At 34.1% G+C, this 22,932-nt stretch overlaps 1 protein-coding gene across 4 annotated transcripts in view; it reads left to right on the forward strand.

The window, feature by feature from the left end:
• The window catches only part of CDH18 (cadherin 18), a 493,283-nt gene that overhangs the window by 25,468 nt on the left and 444,883 nt on the right, over positions 1-22,932 (forward strand). Inside the window, exon 1 of one of the 4 annotated variants that reach the window (XM_036400370.2) lies at positions 20,493-20,507. The exons of the other annotated variants lie outside the window; for them this stretch is intronic. The gene's annotated coding sequence lies outside the window, so the exon portion shown is untranslated. Of the gene's footprint in view, positions 1-20,492; positions 20,508-22,932 lie in introns of those variants that run through there. 4 annotated transcript variants of the gene reach the window in all.

Genomic DNA, 22,932 nt, shown 5'->3' on the forward strand with positions numbered 1-22,932 from the left:
TCAGCCTTTCTTCATAGGAGAGTTGCCCCAACCAACAACCAAATACCTTGGTTTCTTTGGCAGAGCATTTTTCTGCCTGCAAGTACATTTTATATGCTAATTTAATTTACTTACACAATCAAATTATGGGGAAAATTTATTCTTGCCCTTCTCTGCGATGTTATTACAATTATTACATTATTTTTTTTATTAATACACTGGTTATTTTTGCAGCTTTTATTACAAAACAAAGTGTGCTTTTAATTATACAAATAATAACTATTTAAATACCTGGATACATTTTTGGAAATAAACAATTTGCAATTCCATTAAAAATGTATTGTCTATTACAGATAGTGCTTCACAAAATATGGGTTTATGCTGATACAGACTCTTTCCTTGAAAAGCAAACATTGATTTCTGCACTTGAAAAAGATGATTTCATGTACTTTTAATAAGGTTACCAAGATCTTCCTTGAACCTTAAACATACATTGAACTATCCTTATTTCCAACATATTGCTGCCACCATTTTTCAGGAGCAAATGGGGTTTAGGAGTGGTAATGTTTTGGTACAGCCTTGTCTCTTATCCTAAAGACAATACTTTTGAATTTTTTTTCTTCATATAGTATTGATCAAGACTTTTAATATTTAAATGATCAAGACTTTTAATATTTAAATGAATTGCATAAAGATATTATCCAACTGTATAATTATTATTATAATTCCTACTTTTTTAATACATGCACTTTTAGAAGACATTTTATAAAAACTATTATATCAGTGAATGCAGATTTAATCCTCCAGTAGAAATTTGTTTTTGAAATATGTCCTTAGAGCATCAGAGCTTCCATTAATCAGCATTATTGTATGTAGCATGCTTCAAAGAAACTTAAATTAATTTTTATAAAGAAAACTTTTTTTATTGTATTGACTTTTGTTTTTGTTTCCTTTTTCTCTGTATTATAAGGGAAACCTTTTTTCTCCTACTACCTCCCCCAGTTATTTCATGTTAGTAAATTCTACCACATCTAGCTAATATTTTGAAAATATTTTTTTAGCAATTCTGAATCCCCTTTCTTTCTTCTTGGAAGTTAGAAACACCATTCAGTGTTTGCAGAGCCTTATGTGTCAGAAAATTATTCAGGCTTTGTTACCCAGAAGGAAAATGAGGTTGTTGCCAATGCTGGCATCCTTAGAAAAAGATCTGGGAGCACAGATAAACTTTTGAAAAGATAAAGTCTATTTCTAGAGTTCCATTTCTTTTCATTACCTGATGACCTCCAAATTTGAGTAGGCCCAACATGATGTTGCATGCAAATGAGGATGTTTCAAAGCAACATTCCAAAAAAGCCTGTAGATATATATCCATCCAAGTGAATTTAGTTAAGTAGCGCCACTTACAGGGAACATCACCTAATTTGCTATACAAGATTGACCTTTTTGACAATAATTTGTTAACATGCATTTGGCACAGGATTAGACAATCAATGCAACTTGATGTGTGACATAACTTATGCATGTTTCACATTGCTGTGATGATTAGGATATAATCTGAACTCTGTTGAACCCTGCCTGGTTCTATTTAATGCCCTTGGTGGTTACAATATAACATGGTAGTGCCCATGGAGTTCATCTGGACTACCTGTGTCAATGAAGACTGGGACAATTTACAGTAAATGCTATGGCTCTGGAAATAGTAAAATCAAATAAATTACTTTCTGAGGGAATATTCTAGATATATCACAACTTGGTCATTAGCTAATTTGGAGAAATCTTACTTATCTGCAATATATATGCAAGTTGATAAAATGATAGGTGCTTTGAAAATGTTGCCATGTACCTTGTGAATGATGCTTAGGAAGGATGCCTCTAGTGACAATAAATGAAAAAGTTAATGCACACAAACTCTATATGAAGGTTTATATATGCAATATTCACTTGCAAGTTCAATAAATTTTATCCTTAGCTCAATAAATTAAGTTTTGAGAACGTGGTGACATTCTTTATTATGCACTGTGGACAATTCCATGAACATAAACTGGATATAAGTTTATTCTAGTCTATTCTAGTCACAGATACTTTTAAAAACTTGCAGGGATTACTTGCAGAAATTCTTTTAGCTTTCTGAAGAAAGTATGGTTAAATATATATATATATATATATATTTGATTGATATTATGCCAGAGAATATTGTGGAAAAGTTGACTTTGAAGGCTGAAAATTTGTAATTACAATTTAGATATTATTGAGTCAATAGATATATGACATGAGGAAGTTCAGACAAAATTGGATGAAAGTTGGAAGTGATTGTCCTAGATTTTCTTGCCCCTACAGCTGAAGGTAGTTGTAGGAAGTAATATATTCTGGAAATATGTTCTGGGAACTTCCCACATTCATCAATTTCAGTGTTTCTAGAAGTTGATATGTTAGTCATGATAATGACTTCATTTATGAAATCATCCTTTTGGTTGTTGGCTCTATTTTATAAGTGCATTAAAAAGTCTATACTATTTCTATTAGTATTGCAATCCAAATCAAATATTTCTTTTTGTCTCTCACATTTAAATGATATAATAATCTAGAAAGTGGATTGAAGGCAACATTATAATCCTGATATCTGAAGGATGTGACTTTGAAAAAGTAATTTTAGTTCTAGCCAATTGTTATGCTATCATTTAGTAGATATTTTTGACCTGTGTGTAGAGTGTTATTTGTCCCATGCTTGAATCTTAGTTTATTTTAGCAATTTGATGTTACTATTTTATTCAACTTTGATTAAAAAAAAAAAATCAGTTGAATCAAGTCCTTATAGCTTGCCAAAGAAACCTTCATCAAAGAAATTGTAGTCATAGGAATATTTAGAAAACAACTCTGTTGGTCTGTTTGTTTTAATTGCTGGGGATTTTTTTTTTTTTTTGTAGTCTTGCATCACTAAGCTTAAGTTAGATAGTTCTTTTACTCAATAGCACTTCTCATGTAATAATAACCTGGAGATGAGGTTAGAAAGGACTTGTGAAGGTCAAAGAAGTCTGTTTTATTTAAGATTTATGTGCATTAGGCTTATGAGGAAAGAAGTCTCCAAGTGAGAGTTATAAGGTTTGCTTGCTCCTTGCAGTCAGGTACCCTGCAAATGGTCTTTAGTGATCCTGTAAAAGGGATAGTAACAGAAGAAGCTCTTAACCTTGACAGAAATGTGAGAAATGTCACTGGGAAGCTTGTGTTTGATGCTAAAAATATTGGAAGGACAACCTTTTTCATCTCTGACTTAGGAAGATTCCTGTGCAGTACACACACTCTAGATTTTTAATGTTTTGGGGGCTTAATTTTTATTTTCTTTTCCTTGAAAGGAAGGGTATATGCCGAACATTTTTTGACAACTCAGTTCTAGCTAGCAGCGGTATCCTTGCAAAGCATCCTAAGGCGAACTTTGGAATTTCTTGATGCTTCTTGAAATAACAGGATGCTCTCTTTAAAGGAGCAGATTTTTGTCTGAAGTACCTTAATCAAAATGCTAGAAAGTAGGCATAGCCACCCAATCTTTCTCAGCTTAATTTTATGGGCACTGGACAAAAAATGAGGAATGAGCTCTGTAGAAATAATGCAAAATATTGCCAAGCTGATCAAGATAGGTGTTAATGGAATTAATAAGTCATGGTGTTTAAGTTTGAAATGGTCTTACTTAACCTTTGCAGTCCAGCCTAACTTGAGTCTTAAGAAAGGAGAGCAAGTCCTCAAAATTAATGTAGTGTGTTTCTTTGTTTTAGTAGTTGTAGAATTTTGAATTTCTTCCTGTGCCATTTAAATAGGACTTCAAACTTTTAATTCAATTGGGTATTGTTACTGGTATATGGGATCCCTCAGAATGCTGTGTGTTAATACCTAGAAATGTTTTGATGAATGGCACTGTTTTGGCTTCTGTTGAGTAGTCTGGCACAGCACCAGCACTGTCTCTTCACCAGTCGTCCAGATAGTGGACAAGATTTTGGAAAGGACACAGCCAGGTCAGCTGACCGAGTCAGACCAGAGAGGATATTCCACACTACATGATGTCAGCTCAAATACAAAAGTTAAGAAAAAGGAGGCAGAAGTGGGGCATTCAATACTTACAATATTTTCCTTCCAGACCAACTGCTACACATCCTGAAGCTGTGCTTGCCAGCAAATAGACAAGCATTCCTTGCTGGCAGGAAATGGAGATTTATTTTTTTATTTTCTTGCATACATGTAACCATTGCTTTTGTTTAGTAAACTGTCTTTATCTTAATCCACAAGAGGTTTTCTCCATTTCATTTTCTCCCACTTCCCACACAACATGGGGAAGTATTCCTGCTGAGGAGGTGAGAGGTAGAGTGCCTTGTTGGGCACTTGGTGTCCAGCCAAGGTCAACATACCACAGTCATTACTTCACCTACTTGTCCTCTTAAAAGAGGAAAAGTTGAGGAATTCTTCTAAAATTCTCAGGTTTTTCCAGTTCAAGATCTTTGGTGTTACTTTGATGAAGGCAAAAAATTAACTTGGAAGATTGGCTGCAGGAGTGTTACAGACACTAATAAGCATATATGAAAACTTGAAATGTTTTGGAGAAAAACTTTTCTTGGTTTGGGGTTTCTAGTGTGAAACATGAATGTAACTCCCACGTAAAGAGTGAGTGTAACATGTAAAAATTATTCTTAACAGTTTTCTAAGAGAGATTTTTGCATGGTTATGGAAGCTTATCTGTGCTAGAAAGGAAAATTTTCACACTGCCAAAGGTAGTGATTTTTCCTCTGTATGATATGCCTGTATTTAGAAAAAAGTTACTAAGTGACTGGGCACTATAGTGGGTGAATTTAAGAATTTTCTCCTTTAACATTTAACAATTCCCAGAGCAAACAATTTGGTATGGGTTTGTTTGTGGTTTGGGTTTGTTTTTTTTTTTTAATTGCTAAAAAAGCCCCATTGAACTGTCAGAAAGTAGGGCCTATATTGAAACATACCTTGTGATAGCTTTTGGATTAAGAATAGAGATTGGAATTGAATATAGTTGATTCCAAAAACTGAATTTCAAGACTAAGTAACTGTTTGGGTTTTTTTACCATATCATTAAATAGCAGTTCTAAGCATTTGGAGGGAGGGAGTTATTTGTGTGTCTGAGTCAATGCTGAAACAGTAGGAGTACCTTTATGTTTAGAATTAACCACAGATTTGAAATTATTCACTGAACATGAGATTCTCTGTGGATTTTGACTAATAATTATTTCTAAAAAGCATAGGTACTTCAACTTTCTGAACCACCTGTCAGCTAGATTAATGCCATCTTGGCAGCTGATTACAACCACCGTTATGTAGAGGCTACCAGACGAGCATTAATTTAGTTTTACATTAAGCATGCAAAGCAAGTAGAGAAAATATAATCATTTATTATTATAATAGTTCTAAGTTATAACCAGCTGCATGATTTATGCTTCAATTAAACTATGCAGCTTGTACAAAGTCTTCTTCCTGTATTAATCATGCGAACTGGCTCATTATTTATGACTAAAAAAAGCAGATGAGCCAGGGTTTTCAGTGATGATTGGGAAAGGTTTCATTTTTGCAACACCCCACATATTAAGCATGGCAGAAATGATAAAGTATTTAATATGAACTAAAAATTGGGTAGTGTAGAATTTTCCAGTTTTGAATTGTAATACTAGCAATCTGCTGTTCCTCTGGAAAATGAAGTTAAATGATACTATCATTTATACCCCTCAAAGCCTGTAGACTGCTCAAAGTCAATGTCTACCAGTGAAAGTAGTTTGATTTTTTCTTTTTTTTTTTCCAAATTTGGTTGTGTTTGATAAACTATTCACTAAGAAAAACGTAGTGAATGTCAGCAGACATGACAAGGCAAAGAGAGCTAAGGATAAAGATATGGCTTTACTTTCCAAGTCCATTTGCATCTCTTAGGTGTACTTGATTGAGTTGGTCTTGAGGAATAAAAACATTTCAAGACTGAGAATTTTTCTTCTACTTTACAGAGGTGCCATGAATTTCCAGATATTGTGTAAACTATAAGGATGGTACAACTTCTCATGTTTTTCAAGGAGGAAAGGTAAACTGTTGGATTACTGGACTTCGTTAGCTCAAGATTATTAATTGGCACCTCTCCTAATTTTGGCTTGAGACAACACCAGTTCTATCAACTGTGTCAATACTCTGGGTACTTGGTGAGTGGCTGTTTGCTGAAGTATTTATTTCTCCTGCTTTGTTCCTCTTGAATTTATGCTAACTATAGCAAAACTTTCCCCAAAACATTCATGTTGTGCCAAAAAAACCCAAACCAAAACAAATAAAACAAAACAAACATAAAACAAACAAAGCAAACAAACAAGCAAACTAAACCCCCCAAAAACATAAATCAACCAAATTTGAGGTTCACATTGGGTTACTTTACATGTAATAGATGGAGCAAATTGATCCAACCTATATATTTTTATAAAATATATAACTAAAAGTTTACAAGGTAAAGATATGAATGAATATCAGAAATGAGCATAGCCTTATTTCTTCTTCCCCCCACACTGTTTTTATTCCTTCCTCTTCCTGATCCTAATTTTTTTCTTCTTTGCCCACGTTCAACTTTCATTTTCTCTGTCTCCCAGTCTTCTGTCTGTCTGGGCCATGTTAAGCCAAATCTATTGATTTCTATGATAGTAAGAAAAGGTTGTGAAATTGACTAAAAAGAACAAATTTCATGTCACCAAGCTGCAGTAATTTATTATTAAAGAAATGTGACATGTGCTCAGAGTTATGGTGACACAAAATGCCTAATTTAAAAGTCTAAATCTTTGTTACTGCATTGCACAAACTCTATAACTGAAAGTTCTGAAGCTTTTTTTTGTTAGTTAAAAAGAGATTTTTTTCCTTATTACAAGTAATTGAATAAATATAATTAGGGATGCAAAACTTTTAGTAAAAGACAGTCATCTTTTCTTTGTTTTTCCAACATGTAGATATCAATAACTACCATATTTGGTGGCAAATGTCATAGGCACTGATATTAAAACTAAACTGAAGTTTAACTTGATTCTATTACAAAAGATCTTTCTAGGGGAGTTAAGAGAAGGAGTACTGTGGAAACAGTGGATTACTTGTCTAGAACATTAATCACTGCAACATTTACACTGTAAAATTTTACTGTAGGAGTCTGGGTTAATTTCTGTTTTATCCAACACCAAATTTACTTAGACAAGAAATACCAAAACTTATAGGTCACCTACACTCCTAGCATAGCGTAAGGGAGCAGGTTTTTCTATTGCTGAAAAGAGAAACACCAAACCCAGGAATGCCAGCCTGCACCTTATAAAGGTGTCTAGAAAGCAAATAAGAAATCAAAGTCTATGGTGTTTGAACATGTAGTTTTGGAGTGACATGGAGTAGAGGAAATACCATGCCCTGTACTCAGAAGAAAATGTGACGCCAGCTAAGGTGTTTTATATATATATGTGTGTGTGTGTGTATATACATATATATAATGTGTATATATATATATATATATATATATATATATATAATGTGTATATATATATATATATATATATATGTGATTGTTTCACTGACTTCTGAAGCCTGTTATGAGATGAAAACATGAAAGTTATAAAGTCTAAATAATTGTATGTTAGTGTTGGTGAAAATAAGTTGCCTTAGTCAATATGAGTAGAACTGTGAACTCAAATTGTTTTATAAGAGATTCACTTAGGTAGACTTCTATGTAAGAATATATTCTTAACTCATGTACAAATTAGGATTTTTCATGTTTCAGGTCTGTGAAATAAAAGGTGCAGTGCTTCAATACAAAAGGTCCAATGAATCTCAAATAAATAGTTTAAATTGTTTTAGTATTAAGTTGAATATGGGAAATAATAGAACAGGTATTTTCACCAGTAGCATCTGAAATACAGCTGCTGTAACTGCTGTGCATTATGTCTCAGAAAGAAGTAGCCTAAAGTTTCCTTTAGGAAACAGTAAAAGATACTACACAAAAGAAAATACTGCCTTTACAAGATTGCATGCATTTTGTAAACACTTGTACCATACCTGGACCTTACCTAGATCATGAATAGCAATCTGTTTCTTTGAGCTCATTCCTAATCGAGAATTTGGGAAAGAAAAAGCTCAGAAGTCACTCAGGTGGGTAGAGGTAATAGCAAAAGAGTTTTTGATAAAATATTTAGGGAAATGTGTGAAGATGTTGACTCTGAACATACCTAGAAATAAGTTGCTGTTTTCAAAAATGGCAGCAGTGCATATTTCTGGGTTTAAAGCATATACATCCAAAGAGACCTTTTTGATAGTGTGTGTGTGCATGTCTGTGTGTCTGTGAGTGTGTATGCATACATATGTGTATGTCTCTGATAAAATAATCTGTTGTCTCAAAGTATAGGTACAAATAGATTAAACAATTGTTTGGATTAATTAATTGCAAGTTCCTCATATAAAACCTGATGCGTTTTAGGATAGGGTATGTGAAAAACAGGATCCTTGCAATACTGGCATTAAAGAAAGTAACATACATGATCTTGGTTTCTCTTTGTCTTTCCATTTCAAGTAGATTAAATAAAACTTGTAAAGAACAACAATTCTTAAGAGAAACTATTAAGGATTACTATTTTATAATGTAGTGTTAAATCTTTTTTCTTCCTGTATAGCCATATGTTTTATTCATTAAATTTAACCATTAACAGAAATAATGAATTGCAATACTCTCAGGTGATAAAGGTATTAAATCATAGTTCAAGTTAAAACAAGCAAAAAACCTGACAAAACAGCACCAAAAAGGAAAGACAGCCCAAAACCCAAGCAAACAGGAATTTTCTTTTGTCTTTTCTACGTTTCTTATAGTTTTCAGGGGTTTTTGATAGAATTTTGTTTTCTTGTTTGTTACTGTTCATATTTTTAATGTGTTTTCTTAAATAGTCATTATTTGGCTAATGAAGTCAGCTAAATGTATTTGGAGTTAGCAATGAGTCTTTCCAAAGGTCTTTTTTAAAAAATTCTGAAATCTATCAAAATGATCAAAGAGCTGGAGGAAACAGCACCCTGGTTCTTTCTGATGCATTTTCTTAGCACAGTATGCAGTTTCTGTTATCCTGTGATCAAAGACCACACGCAAATGCCATAGTTATATGGCCACCCCTGAGGTGAAAAAATAAAAAAAAAGAGTGCTCATAAATTCTGATTTTCATTGTAGCTTTAGATTATAGAAATTTTTGGTATTAAAACAGAGTAAAATTTGCATAAGTGTGTCCTCAATTGTGAAGGAATCTCTTTGGGAAAGAAGTCTTCCATGTTAAGAGCCTGTGACTTTGTTTAACAAGCAACTTCAGGGACATCATTGTATCTATTAAGATCATGTCAAATTACTTACATAAGCTGCATACCATGATCAATTTTTTTTTTTTATGTTTCAAATCTTAAAGGAAAAGGATGAAATGTGAAAACAATGAATCTAAACAACTCTCTATGAGGCACTAGGAGAGTATTCTTTCTGCTGCAGACATGGAAGCTCTTGCCTAGTCATAGATTGGGAAATGACAGCACCTTTTCACAAGATTAAGGACTGTAAGAAGAATGTATCCTCAAAAATGTATCAACTCTGTCTTGCTGTCTGCATCTGGAATACCTGATGTGTTTCTAGACAAGACAAGCTATTCTGAGCGAAATAGCAAGTCACTTGTAGTTAGAAACAAGATTAATACCGGTGGGGTTTTTTTTTCCATTTTTTGGCAGCTTATACTGCCATACTTATACATTTGAAGATTATCTGCCATTTAATACAAGTTTTTTGTACATAATCAAGACATAAATATCTGCAATTGCATGAAAATCTATTAAACATATTTATAATGTAGTTAATGCTTATTTTACTTCAAAATATTAAGATATTTATTATGCTTTTCAGTAGTCTTAAAGTTACTAGGCATAATTATTACATGTTGCTCAAACCCCTTCCAAATTTTTGAAGAGGACGTATGGGTGTGTATAAGTAATGAAGAAGCAAGACAACTAACATTTCTATTGAGTGAGAGGCTATCCCATAGAAACTGGGTAGAAGGCTGATTGGCCACTAAAAGATAAGGTGGTTGAAAAGAGATCTCTGGCAAGTGTTTTGATAGTTTTGATGTTCCTGGAAAGTTTTAGTCTTGGCCTCTCAGAGCAGAAGTCCTCTGCTTCTTCCATGGTGGTGATTCTGAATTTGAAACTCCTGTAGAAAATATTTGCTGCTTATTTTCAGTACCAGTTAACATTTGAAGTTAAGACCTTGGGAAGTCCATTCAGCTTATCTTTGTGGTGAGATGTTCCAATTCCTTTGTCATCTGTGAACCTTAATTTGATTCTTTCCAGTTTGTCCAAGTCCTTGTTGCACTGGGAGACCCTGGAGGTCCCTTGTAACCCAGAACATTCTATGATTCTATTAAGTGAACAGAGTACTCCAGGTGCAGAGTAGAGGTGAAGCATCAACTTTCTTAACTTAGGAACAACATTTGTCCTGATGCAGCCCAGGATACTACTGGCCTGCTTAGCTAAAAGGACATACTGCTAGCTCTTGTTTGTTTTGTATGTCTAAAAACATTTTCAGGTCCTTTCTTCCAAGCTACTTTCCAGTTAGATGTCCCTCAGCTTGTGCTGGTCTTCTCCAGATGAATGTCTTGTTGAACTTTCTTTTGTTGAACTTCATTTGGTTCCTGTCAGCCCAGTTCTCTAGCCTGTCCAAGTCCCTTAGGATAGCGACACAACCTCTGGTCTATCAGTCACACCTCTCTGTTTTGGGTGATTACCAGCCATCTGGAAATTCATGTGACTGTGGGTCTTCACTTGTATGTTGGAAATGATGTTAAGAAAATTAGAGACATTATTGTGAGTAGATTATAAAGATTGCTTAAATAAAAGGCCTGGTTGCAATTGAATTGACAGAATAGTTGCAATATGCCAAATTCAGGTCTCAAAATTTGTAATGCTTACTTTTTTGATCTATTTTCTGGTTGGTCAGCTTGAGCAGATTTTGATGTGTTAATTTTAAGAGCAGGGTTTTAAAATAACTTATAAAATGTCAGAATTTTAAACTCTGTGCTTACCAATCGGTTTTCTGTGCAACTTCAGTTTATTATCTGTCCCAAGAATACCCATAATCTAATTCTGTATGCAAATGGTTAGTTACTAACTAAAACTCTAAATAAATGTATTAAAGCAGACAATGCCATCAGAGGAGTCAGCTATGTCTGCACCCCTTGTGTCTTATTTTCTTATTTTCTTATTTTCTTTCTAAACCAAATTATGCCATCCAGCTGAGATGCCACGCTGAGCTACCATGGCAGTGGCGTTGGAACAAGACAATCTTTAGGATCCCTTCCAACCCAAGACTTTCTATGATTCTACAATACTGTGAAATCTGCAAATGTATTCAGTTATGGTTAGTTCCTTTTACTTTTGAATTTGTGTTGTGGAGATGGGATATGATGCTCACAATGTGTGTTCTCATAAGTATTACACCTTTTTTTCAAACTGTATAACAGATCGATGTGTTAAAATTCACCAATATCTTCTAGTATATCCTCCATCTCCATGATGAATCAGCAGCTAAAAAGGGTGCTAATATCATTTTGGTTTCAACATACTTCGAATGGTGTAACTGATTTAGGAAGGGGGAGAAGAGTGCTTGCCCCTCCAGAACTACATGAAATCATTTGTTCCTCATTATACTATGTATTATCACCTTGCTCAGAACCACTTGGAAAGATGTCTTTTCATAGAAAATTGCAGATCAATTTTGCCTGTGTAGTGCGACATTTCTGTAAACTACCAAATAATGGTTACAAAATGAAGTTTCTCTTTCTTTTGCTTCCAATTATAAATCATTCAGGCAGAGAAAATATTATGCTTATTCTACTCTTTCATGTAATTGAATTGTTAGAGGACATGCTGTTTAATCATTAGCTTTCTTATGTTTACATGATATAATAGGCTGATGTGTGGCACTGCTTCCCTGGGCTTGATGCACTCAGGGATGCATGCTTCAGGGGAAAATGAGTGGTGAGAGCATAAAGAAAGGCTGTAACTTCACTCTTTTTATGGTTGGCTGTAACTGGTTGTTTCAGTCAAGAATCCTTTGTGGGAAAATATTTAGTCAAAAAAAATGCATTTGAAAGTATAATTTTGTGGAGATGTGTTTTCATGTCGACATTTTTGTGATGATATTTATGATGAAATAATGACTAAGCTATTCTTTCAAGTGTTAATTCTGTTTCATTCCTACTCTGTTCTTCAATCCTAGGTAGGAGCTGGGTAATAGAAATGATGAAGGACAAGTCACTCCAAGTGATATCTTCCTGAAATATTCTTTTTCCTTTTGGAGCCTGCTTGATGTCAGTTTTCAAAGCGGTCTGATTTTTAGTGGGCTATGCTGTGTATTCTCTGGATGCTCAAATTATATACTGGGGAACTGAACAATCGTTTATGTTCCGCTGGCCCAGTTGCCAAGGATTTTCACTCTGGGAGAGAAAAATATTAAAAAAGAAATCATTTGGAGTTAACATCCTCATCCTGCTGTATTAAAGATGAAATTAATGTATTTACTTAAAAGCAGAAATGAAGGAGTTACATAAATATAAAACATTTTAGAATTCCTTTTGCAGTTTACTATAAATGTAAGTTTTGATAACATGAGGACAATTTTTCCATATATTTTCATTAGCTGGACTATCTTTGCTCAGTAAGAAGAGTAAGAGGGTAAGAGGATAAAATTAAACTTCAGTGTTGTCATAAAATAGAATTCAACAATCTGGTTTATGTTTTAGTTGCTGTGATTGGACACCATATGATAGCATGTGGGAAGGGAAGTAAATATCCTTTATTTGTTTCCATCCACCTAATGAATATTTTTTTAAATAAATGCCTTAATTAGCACATCCCTGACCTCAGACACCTTTTCCGCTACAACCTTGTTAAAGATTCAGTACGTAGTTTTGCATTTATATGTTGTTTTAACCGGATTATACCACACTCCCTCCTTTATCTTTTCATTAGCACATAGATTCTTTCCTGAAAAATGCCAGAAAAATGGCCAGTGCATATTCACTTTAATGTAGTTCTGCAAGCATGTTGTGAGCCCTAACTGCTGGGACCAAGAAAGGTTGCACATGCAGAAAATGTGTCATCTATATTTCATTTTTTGTGACTTGACAGTGTTGGGAAATCTATGAATATTGCATTTATTTCCTTTTGTAGGCTTCTCTCAGATTAACAAACAAAACCAAACAGAATGGACAGGATGGAGGAAACACAGAGGTCCTGTCCTGAAAGTTTTTTGCTTGTTTATGTCTTTCCATTCCTTGGATATGGGGAGATGCATCAGATCATGATTGCATTGTCATTTCCTCACCCATATAAATGAATACATAGCAAGACCTAAGAGAAATTTCCAAACCAGTAAACTAGTTTTGAATCATAGAACCATAGATTTGTTGAGGTGGAAAAGACCTCTATGATTATTAAGTCCAACCATTAGCCCAGAACAGTCCTGTTAACCAATAAACAATATCCCCAAGTGCCATGTACACCCATTTTTTGAATGGTCTCAGGGATGGTAATTCCAGAACGGGGCATGTTTTCTACTTTTTTGTCTGTTTATCAAAGATAAAGTTCATGGTGACATGACTGTATATGCCAACATGTACATTTTGCCAATGCTCCCAAGGGAATTTTTATATTCTGCTGCTTCTGAAGCATACAATCTTGTGGTGAAGTGAATCACAATTAATCTATAAGAAAACTTATTTTTCTAGAGTAGGGTAAATTATACTTTCATTAGGGGCTGTCTGAATGCATGGAGTGAAGTATAAAGAGCCAATCTGAACAAGAAACATCAATGACAACAATGGAAGTAGGTGAACACTGGGGAGTAGGAAAAGAAAACAAATATAGTGTATTATATATTTTGTTGTGTAAGTAGACATTATTTTACAGGCAGCTACAGCCCCTTATTTATTGAGAAGAGCCTTCTCCTGGGGTAATTACTGTTCTAAGAGAGAGGTTTGATTCTAGTATTAATTCTGTAAATAAGATGAAATTGCTGTATGCAGGAGTGAATGTTCTCATTTAGTATTCCTTTAAAGACTAGCATTCTTTCATCAATGATTCATTTTTACAAATCATTATTATACTGTAAATTATTAAGTTGCATAAATTATTCTTTGTATGCAATGTGTAAGTTTGAAGACAAATAGAATTTTATACTTTTCTCTAGATGACAGAATCCATTCTGGTCTTGTTATTCATTCATTTGGAAAGACTGCTGTTCTTATTTTTTTAATTTGCTTTCCATAACTGAATTAAGCTTTGACCTAAGAGTTATTTTACGATGTGGAACTTACATCAATGAGTAGCAGAACTTCTCAAAGAAGGAATTTTCTGCGTATTGGAGGGAAAAATATATAGGTCATTAAATATGTATATGTCCTTAAATATACATGTAAATACTAAAAAAACCTGTTGTGCTAGTAATGGTACTTGATAATCACCACCCCCAGCACCCTCTCCCCCCCTCCAACTAAAAACACTTTATGCCGAACTGAAAACCCTTTAAAAATAAACCAGAACCCCACAACAAAGAAAATTGAACCCTTGGGCTGAGTTTACCCCTATACAGATAAATCACAGGTGGTACTGTTAATTGGGTTGGAGGCAGGAAGCATACAAATACAGTTGACATTTTTACAAGAACCAAGGAGATTTTTTAGGCTGTTGAAGCTTGTCAGCAAATATCTAAAGGACAATTTGTCAGTGTTAGAGTCTTTCTCACTGTTATCTCTATTTTCTTACAATTTCTTAAATTCAGCTAATTTAATGCTTAATTGTGAGACTGTCTTTGGTTTCTAATGTATCTGAGAGGTGGTTTTCTGTGACTTAGCTGGCCAATGCTATCTTGGGGAGCAAAGCAAGCAATCCATTTATTTGTTTCATTGTTATATTTTTAAGAGCATATTAATGCATATGCCAAAATGGAAAAAATAATCTCCTGGCCAATCATTCTGCTCAAAGATGCTATTTTTGTCTTACAACATTTTACAAATAGTTAGTTGTCTATTTTCAAAATGGTTGTGAAGTATTTTCCAATTATATGAAACTAGCAACCTAGCAGTCTTCTGAGGTAAAGCATGTCTGTCATCTTTGTAATTTATGAAAACTAATTTCTCCATTTATTTCATCAAATTTTTAAACTTCTGCATGGTTCATTCCTCTGCATCTCATTTTCCATAGTGAGTTCATTAACTTGAACAAAGGAAAGTTGTAAAAAAACTTGACTTGTAAAAAAGTGATTGCAGTTGTTTGTGCATCCTGAAGTTTCCAGACACCATTTCATTATAGTTATTTTCATTGTAAGCAGCAGCAATAGAATGAAAGAAGAGATGAGAGAAATGTAGACCATATCACGCTGGAAGAATTCACTGTTTTTTTGTTATTATACCTAGGAAGAAAAGCAACAAAATTATAATTTTATCAATTTTCACATTTGAAATAAGACAAAATTATTTATCCAGATTATTTTCCAGGAATGTGAATTTGAAGACTCCGCCTTATATAACTGCACACTGAGCAATGAGTTTACCATGTGAAGTGGGGCACAGCTCGAAAATTAAGATACCATTACTGGGAGTTGGATTTTAGTTTAAGTTTTGCTGGCAATAAGGCCAAAAAGCTGTAGTAACAGTTCAGCACAAAACTGATGTCCCTTGCCAAGGGTTTAATTCTAGGAAGAAAGAAAAGTCTTCAAAGATGTTTTGTTCTAATTAGAGGTAGTCAAAAAACATGAAGTTCACCCCTGGTTTGTACTTGTTTGTCTCTGAGTGATTTGCCTTCTTCCAACCCTTTTTCCCCATTGGTCACCTTCCTGTCTCTTCAGAGGCAGGAAAATAGAAGACCCAGTATAAATTTATTTTGCCCATTAAAGATCAAATACGATTCCTGTATAGAGCTGTTTTGGAAGCCCTAGCAATCTCCTGCTAGTGAATAAGAACTTCTTCTGCATGTGTTGTTCTCTTTCGGAACTCCCCAGTAAATTGTGTACATCCTGTTAATACAGCTTATTAAATCAAAGAAATGCTGAGGTATTTGGTATCCATTGTGGTCTCTAGGTAGTGTATTGCTTTGTTTATTTATTCTTTATTTTTGGAGCATAATATATTACAAAATGCTTTTAATAATGAAAATATCCATTATGCAAATATTAGGAAGCAGATTTTGTTAGTTGTTTGATATTGGATATATATTTGTTGACATTAACTGAATTATGAGATTAACTGGCTTAGAGATTTTGACAAATGACAATAGATATCTTCCACATAGATCCAGCTGCTACATAACCTGTAACCAGTTCTTAATATTGTACATGACAGTAACCCATATGTCATGATCTTTCAGAATTCTGAGAGGTTTGTAAAAAAAGCTGTTTCTTCCAGTTCACATGGAATTTGAAACCCTTTTTTTTCCTAAACTTTCCTGCTTAATGAATAGATTGTGTAGTCGAACAATGATGTTCAATGTCCAACATTGAAACATCCATTTCAATGATTTGAAATGATAATTTCAAATGTTTTTGGAACTCTTGAAAAATAAAGATTTTATAATGAAATGTCAGTTCAAAAGAAATTACTTATACAATTGATATGCAGTGCAATTTTCTGCATAATAAAAAATATTCTCTACTTCTTGAGGGCACTTCCTAAATCACTACACCAGAAGGCAGAAATATGACTCCTTGCATATGTAGATGTGTGCTTTAAGAATATCTGTATTTTTAATGACCATAAAGGATAAATTCTCAAGTTCACTATAAAAGGATTTTTGTAATGGTCTAACAATGTGAAAAAGAAAAAAAACCTGTAAAATTTGAAGGAATACAAATAAAGGTTTGATGTATTAGGACAGAAAAGGTCAAGTGCAACATTACCCAGTGAAAACAACTTAGGGAAGGCTTACTTCAGCCCCTGCTGCATTAAAATATCATCATGTCCTCTAATGTGTTTGGAAACCATTAACAGCCACCATTAATTCAGCCCAAGGATTGGGGTTTGCTTGTTTGTGTTGAAAGGTTTCACTAATGCTGTCAAGTATCAATTCTCTGAATAGAGAAAAAAGTTTAGACATATCAAGTCATCATTGCGTGACTTTTTTCCCTAAATGTTTTCAAGTGAAATCTGCTTAAAAAGAAAAAGATGAAGTATATAAATCTATTCTAAGCCTGGAAGATTTAGGTGAAGGGTGGAAATATTTACTTTAATTCTATCAATTCTAAGGGCATAATTGAATATTTATATTTACTGTTATGTGATAACCACTGTGACTGTTTGTAAAAGTGAAGTTTTAAGAGCAAATAATATAGTCCAGAGTTCAAAGGAATAATCTTCAGTATAGACTGTAAAAGGTTGGTAGTATTTTAGATGGAATGGACAATTACTATACTATATTTATGAGATAAGGACATGGAAACCTGTTTTCTAAATAAAAATATGTGTTATGCTTTGCAGTCTAAAGCTGGAGCAGCCTTTTCTTCCTCCTATCCCTTACATTGTCTCTGTACAGAATTTTAAAAATTAGACAAAAAGATTCAAGGAAATGAGAAATAAGAAATCAGCCTAACTGTTTTAAATTATTGACTATGAAGATGTATTATACTCTTGATCTTCTGCTACCACAGTGTGCCATTAGACCTGTCAGTATAATATTACATCTTTGAGTAATTTAAACTAACAAGGTTTTTTTTATCTTTTTTTTTAAACCAACAATAAAATGTATATTTTTATATTTGAAGCGTTGGTTTTTTTTCTTTTGAATAGCTGTGGTGTAATTAGATAAAAAGTAGTTTTGCTTTTGTTTGAGAAAAAAGTTGAAAAAACACTTGAAACTTAAATTTATGGGTTAAACCCCAGAAATGTAAGAAATGTAAAAGAGAAATTTCTTTTCCACTTATGTTTTCTTTATTTTTTAAATATTTCTTTATTTCTGAAATTAATTTTTTTTGTTACTTGATGTATAAAGAATGTGAAAAACTATGTAAAGAATAACTGATTTTAAAGAAGAAAGTCTTTTGATTAACTTCCACAAATGGTTGTCAGGGTTTCTGGTTCTCTCCCATCACTCAGATGATCTTGGATTTTGAATGCATCAGGTGGATGGGAATAACTAAATTCTCTGTTTCACGTGGGCATCAGTAATGAGGGCCTTGGATGAAAGATGCTGGATGGTTGTCACATGCTAATGCGTTTGATGTATCTCCAGAGGGACTTGTTTCTGAACGTATTGGTGTTTTTGTAACCAAAAAGAGATAAGAAAGATCTTTATTAAGATAAAGGATGAAGTACATTATGGTATGTTCCATTATTTTACTGTAGAAAACCTCTCCTTATTTATATTGTAGGTCTGTGCATAGTTCCCAAAAGGATACATTAGTTTTCACCACATGATGATAAAGAATGATGCAGTTTATCATTATGTTGTTTTCTGTTAAAAGATTCTGATTAATCAAAAAATTTGTATCTTTTTGTTGATTTGTTCCTTTGTTTTTGAGGTTTCTTTGTTTTTGTTTTTTTTTTTTTGTTTCGTTGGCTTTTTTTTAAGTTAGTTGAGGCTTCCCTGGGCAAGAAAAGGCCTATTTTTGTGCAGAGCTACAAATGTACAAGAAAGGTTAGCTACAAAAGTGTGAGGTCATAGCTTATCAGATTCAATGGATTTAGATTTCCTATTCTCAAATTTTATATGTGTTAAATTTTACATGTGACTTTCAGGGGAAAAACAGCCCTGTTCAACTCAAGGTAAATATTGCACTGAGAGCAGCTGGGACCTTTAATAAATAATGAAGCAATTGATCAGTTATCATGGTTTAACCCCAGACAGCAACTAAGTAACCCTCAGCTGCTTGCTTACTCCCCCATGAGCAGGATCAGGGAGAGAATCAGAACAGTAACTCAACCCACAGGTTTTTCCACTTCTAAAGCCAGTTTAATAAATAAGTGAAAAGCCATGGGCTACCATTTCCATGGGCAGGCAAGTGTTCAGCCATTTCCAGGGGATCAGGGCCCTGTCACAGGTAGAAGCTACTTGGCAAGACAGACAGCATCATTCTAAATGTCCCCCTTCCTCCTTCTTTTCTCCAGCTTTTCATACTCAGCATGACATCCGTGTACTCAGGAATATCCCTTGTGTCATTTGGGGTCAGCTGTCCAGGCTGTGTCCCTCTCCCAAGTCCTTGTGGTCCCCCAGTCTCCCTGATGGTGGAATGGTGTGAGGGGCAGAAAAGGCCTTGTTTTTGTGTAAGCTCAGCTCAGAAATAACAAAAACACTTCTGTAATATCAACCCTGTGTTCAGCACAATGGGACTCCATACAAGCTACTGTGAAGAAAATTAACCTCAGCAAAAAAAAGCACATCAGGTTCTTTTCTAAGTTTAATTGCTTTTGTATTTTATTTTTTTTTTTTGTCTTTGCTTCTTTTATAAACTGCTGGGATTTTTTGTTTGGTCAGGTTTTTTTAATATCCAAATGACAAGTTAGTTTTCAGGAAGACTGAAATCTGATGTTGTAATACTGAAACCCCTTTAGCAAGTGTGTTCACCTTCCAGCATGCTCGCTGCTGCCTAAGGCAGAGAAAAATGGCCTCCCAATTTTGAACTTCCGTATGTTTGTCAGTCATTCAGTCATTCATTGCTGATTTTGGAAGTCATATCTCTAGTGACTTTTAAGTCACTTACGTAGAAGTAAAAAGGGCTTCTTAAGGACAATTTTACTTAAGATAAACTCCAAATAAGAACTACAATGCATAGAAAGCTTTTGTATTCTTGAAGTATAATGTCTTGCATTATTTTTGCGTTTATCAGAGATAAATAATTAAACAGGAAAATCTAAATTCTTGTTAAAATATTTCAGACCTTTTACAATAATGTAATAATTGAAGACTTTACAAGAGCTGTCAGTGGTGATGCAGGAGGAGTAGGACACTCTAAATAGCTTGAAATAAACCATGGGGGAAGAAAAGGATAAAGAGTTGTAAAGAAGATGTGAGAGAAATGTGTAAGAGGAGACAACAGCAGGAGGGCAGAATAAATCATAACAAGAACAGAAGCACATTTTTTACCATCTTATAAAAAATTAATTACATCAGAATTCTCTGATATTTTTGCAAAACTGCTGGAACCTGATGCCTTTTTTTTTAGCTATGAAGTGTGCCATTTGTTTTGTTTCTTTCTTGAATACATAATGTCAGCCATTGTAGTACATTTAAAATATGATTACATAGATAATCTCTAAGAATACATAATTTCTAAGTCTCATTTGGAAATGTATTAGTTACTTTTGTTCCATTGGATAAATTAAGCTAGTTCTTCAGATGGGAGGTGACTATGAAGTTGAGACTTTATGGTACTATTTGATCTTTGTTGTTGGCTTTCAGGTCACCTACACAGCTGAGGGAAGAAATCTTTTTTTCTGGGAAACAGGAGATACGGAAGATTATTTGTGAGTGGAAATATGTGTACAGCTCCTATAAAACCATTTGATCTATGGACACTTGTAAATTCTGTGCAGGATTCTGCATAACGAAACTGAACACTTTGTTACAATTATCACAGTTCACGTCTAGATCCATCTGCTTGTTCTGGGAATAAAAGATCTTCCAGGAAGTGGTTTTTTTCAGATTTCCTCTCTTTCTGGACAGTAGAGAGAGAATATTGTGGTTGAGGAAAGCAGATATAGTAACAGAGAGGTACAGTTAGCCAATATTACAATGAGATGGAGAGTGTGCATGGATTTCAGAGGCAGAAGGGCCTGTGAAGCTAACCAGCCCTAGGCCAATGTTATGGCCTATATTTTGGTAGCTCATGCAACGTTTTGCTGAACTAAAATCTGATGAATTAAAATTGAGAAGTTGAAGGTATTAAAGTTTACTTCAGATTAAGTTTCTGTCTGTGAGCATGCCTGTCGAGTCCGATACAGTTCTGAGGGCTGAGAGTTGGGGTAAATGAAAGCTGTCATAGTCTGTTCTGCTTGAAATCTTCCACAGTGGCCCGTGATCATAGCAGGATTTTCTGTGTATCTGGCACTTTTAGACAAACACACTCTTCCTTTGGAGAAGAAGCTAAGGATAAATAAAAAAATTCATTTCGTCTGCTTCCTTCACTCTGTCCTGCAGAAGAATATATGGAGCAGTGATTTAAGGATAAATCACTGTCACACTCTATTGTGTGATAATGATGACGCTATAGAAACTCTAGTGTGAGGATGAGCATTTTTGAAAGACAGGAATAAAACCTGCAAATTCTGGTCAATGCCTATTGTCTCATCTACAAATACTAGATATATTTACTCTGACTTTCCTAAACTTTGAAGTCATTGTACCGTTTCTCAAATAGTTGGAAACACATGCAAAATTGTTCTTATTGATGTCTTGCTAGAGGGCAGCTTTTGCAGAGTCTCTGCAATTATGATGTGCTTTATATGTGGTAATTCTTGAAGGAATGTAAATTTAAAAGGTTGAAAAAGAGCATCTTGAAATTAAGATACCTTAAGATAAACTGCTGCATTGTTGATTACTTATTAGATAACTGGTTTCTAACTCTTGGAACCATATATACATTGGAGGAATAGTTCAGTAGGACACTTTCACTTGCACAGATATGTATTTTTTTTTTGGCCTTTGCATCACTATTTAATTATCGAAGATAGAGGCCTTCAGAAGGCACTCTGAAATTCATTCAGTTTTCAATTTGTTTGAATTTTATCCATACAGACCAAAACACGTAGAAAAAGGAAACCTGTAGTTGGCATTTGAGTTAATTATTTACAGTTGAAGTCTCACAATAAAAGCAGTGATCAATTGGACCATAAACTGAGATGTTAGTTTTGTATTAGTGAATGTTTTACTTAACATGTCAAAAGTAATTCCTGAAGTTTTGACACAAAGTTTGAGATTAGCAGGGACATCTTCTTGTTTTAGTGAACAGCCAACACTGAATTTATAATAAGTTTTGAGTGGCTTTTTTTTCCCATTTAAAGCTGTGAACATCACTTTCCTAGGCAGCATTTTAAAAATAATTAGGGCATACATAACCAAATGCATTTACAGTCATAAAAGAACATAATCTTTTACTAGTTCTTTTATAGAAATTATCCCATAAGCAGTGACTACAGAATCACTCTTACTGTTGTTTGCTTCAGAAAATGACAGGGAAAATACTGTATCTTGGGTGTCAGTACACAACTACTGTTGGAACAATTTTTCATGTTCTAGCATGTTTTTTATTAATAAAAAATGATGTAGCAGACTAAGGATATAGTAATTCATCAAAAAAAAAAAAGAATGTATTCAAGGACATTAGGAGGCTATTCTTCCATGTTTATTTAAGCTACGTTTTACAAGAAATTACCCTTATTTTTTTAATATTCAGTATTCAGTCTCACAGTGATAGGAATGGACAATTTTGTACCATAATTTTCAGTCTTCCACATTGGAGAAACAAGTGAGGCTTTTCTACTCTGAAACCAGCTTTTTCTTAACACTTACCTGACAAATGGCCAGAGTGCTTTGGTGTGAGGGAGTGTATTGGGAAGAGGATAGTGAGGATAATTGAGCCATTATCCTGGGAGACCCTTCTGTCCCCCTTGTATGTGTAAAAGGTGAATCTTTGGACTTAATCTTTTGCTGATTGCAGACGGGTTTTCAGAGCCTTGGCATCTGGTGAGTCATTCTCTGATGGGTGAGAGGTTTCAATGACATTTGAAACTGCATTTGATTGAGCTGGGGCAGTCCCTGTACATTGCAGGGATTAGCAACAAATCCAATATTTGAACTTGTGATAGAGTGTTCTGTCCTATCAGTCACCTCCACAGAAGATGGGAGATCTTATTTCTTTGCTTCAGCATTTATGCCCTTTTACAAACTAGG

This window comes from Molothrus ater, chromosome 1, assembly GCF_012460135.2.
Source record: "Molothrus ater isolate BHLD 08-10-18 breed brown headed cowbird chromosome 1, BPBGC_Mater_1.1, whole genome shotgun sequence".
In the NCBI taxonomy this organism is placed as follows: domain Eukaryota; kingdom Metazoa; phylum Chordata; class Aves; order Passeriformes; family Icteridae; genus Molothrus; species Molothrus ater.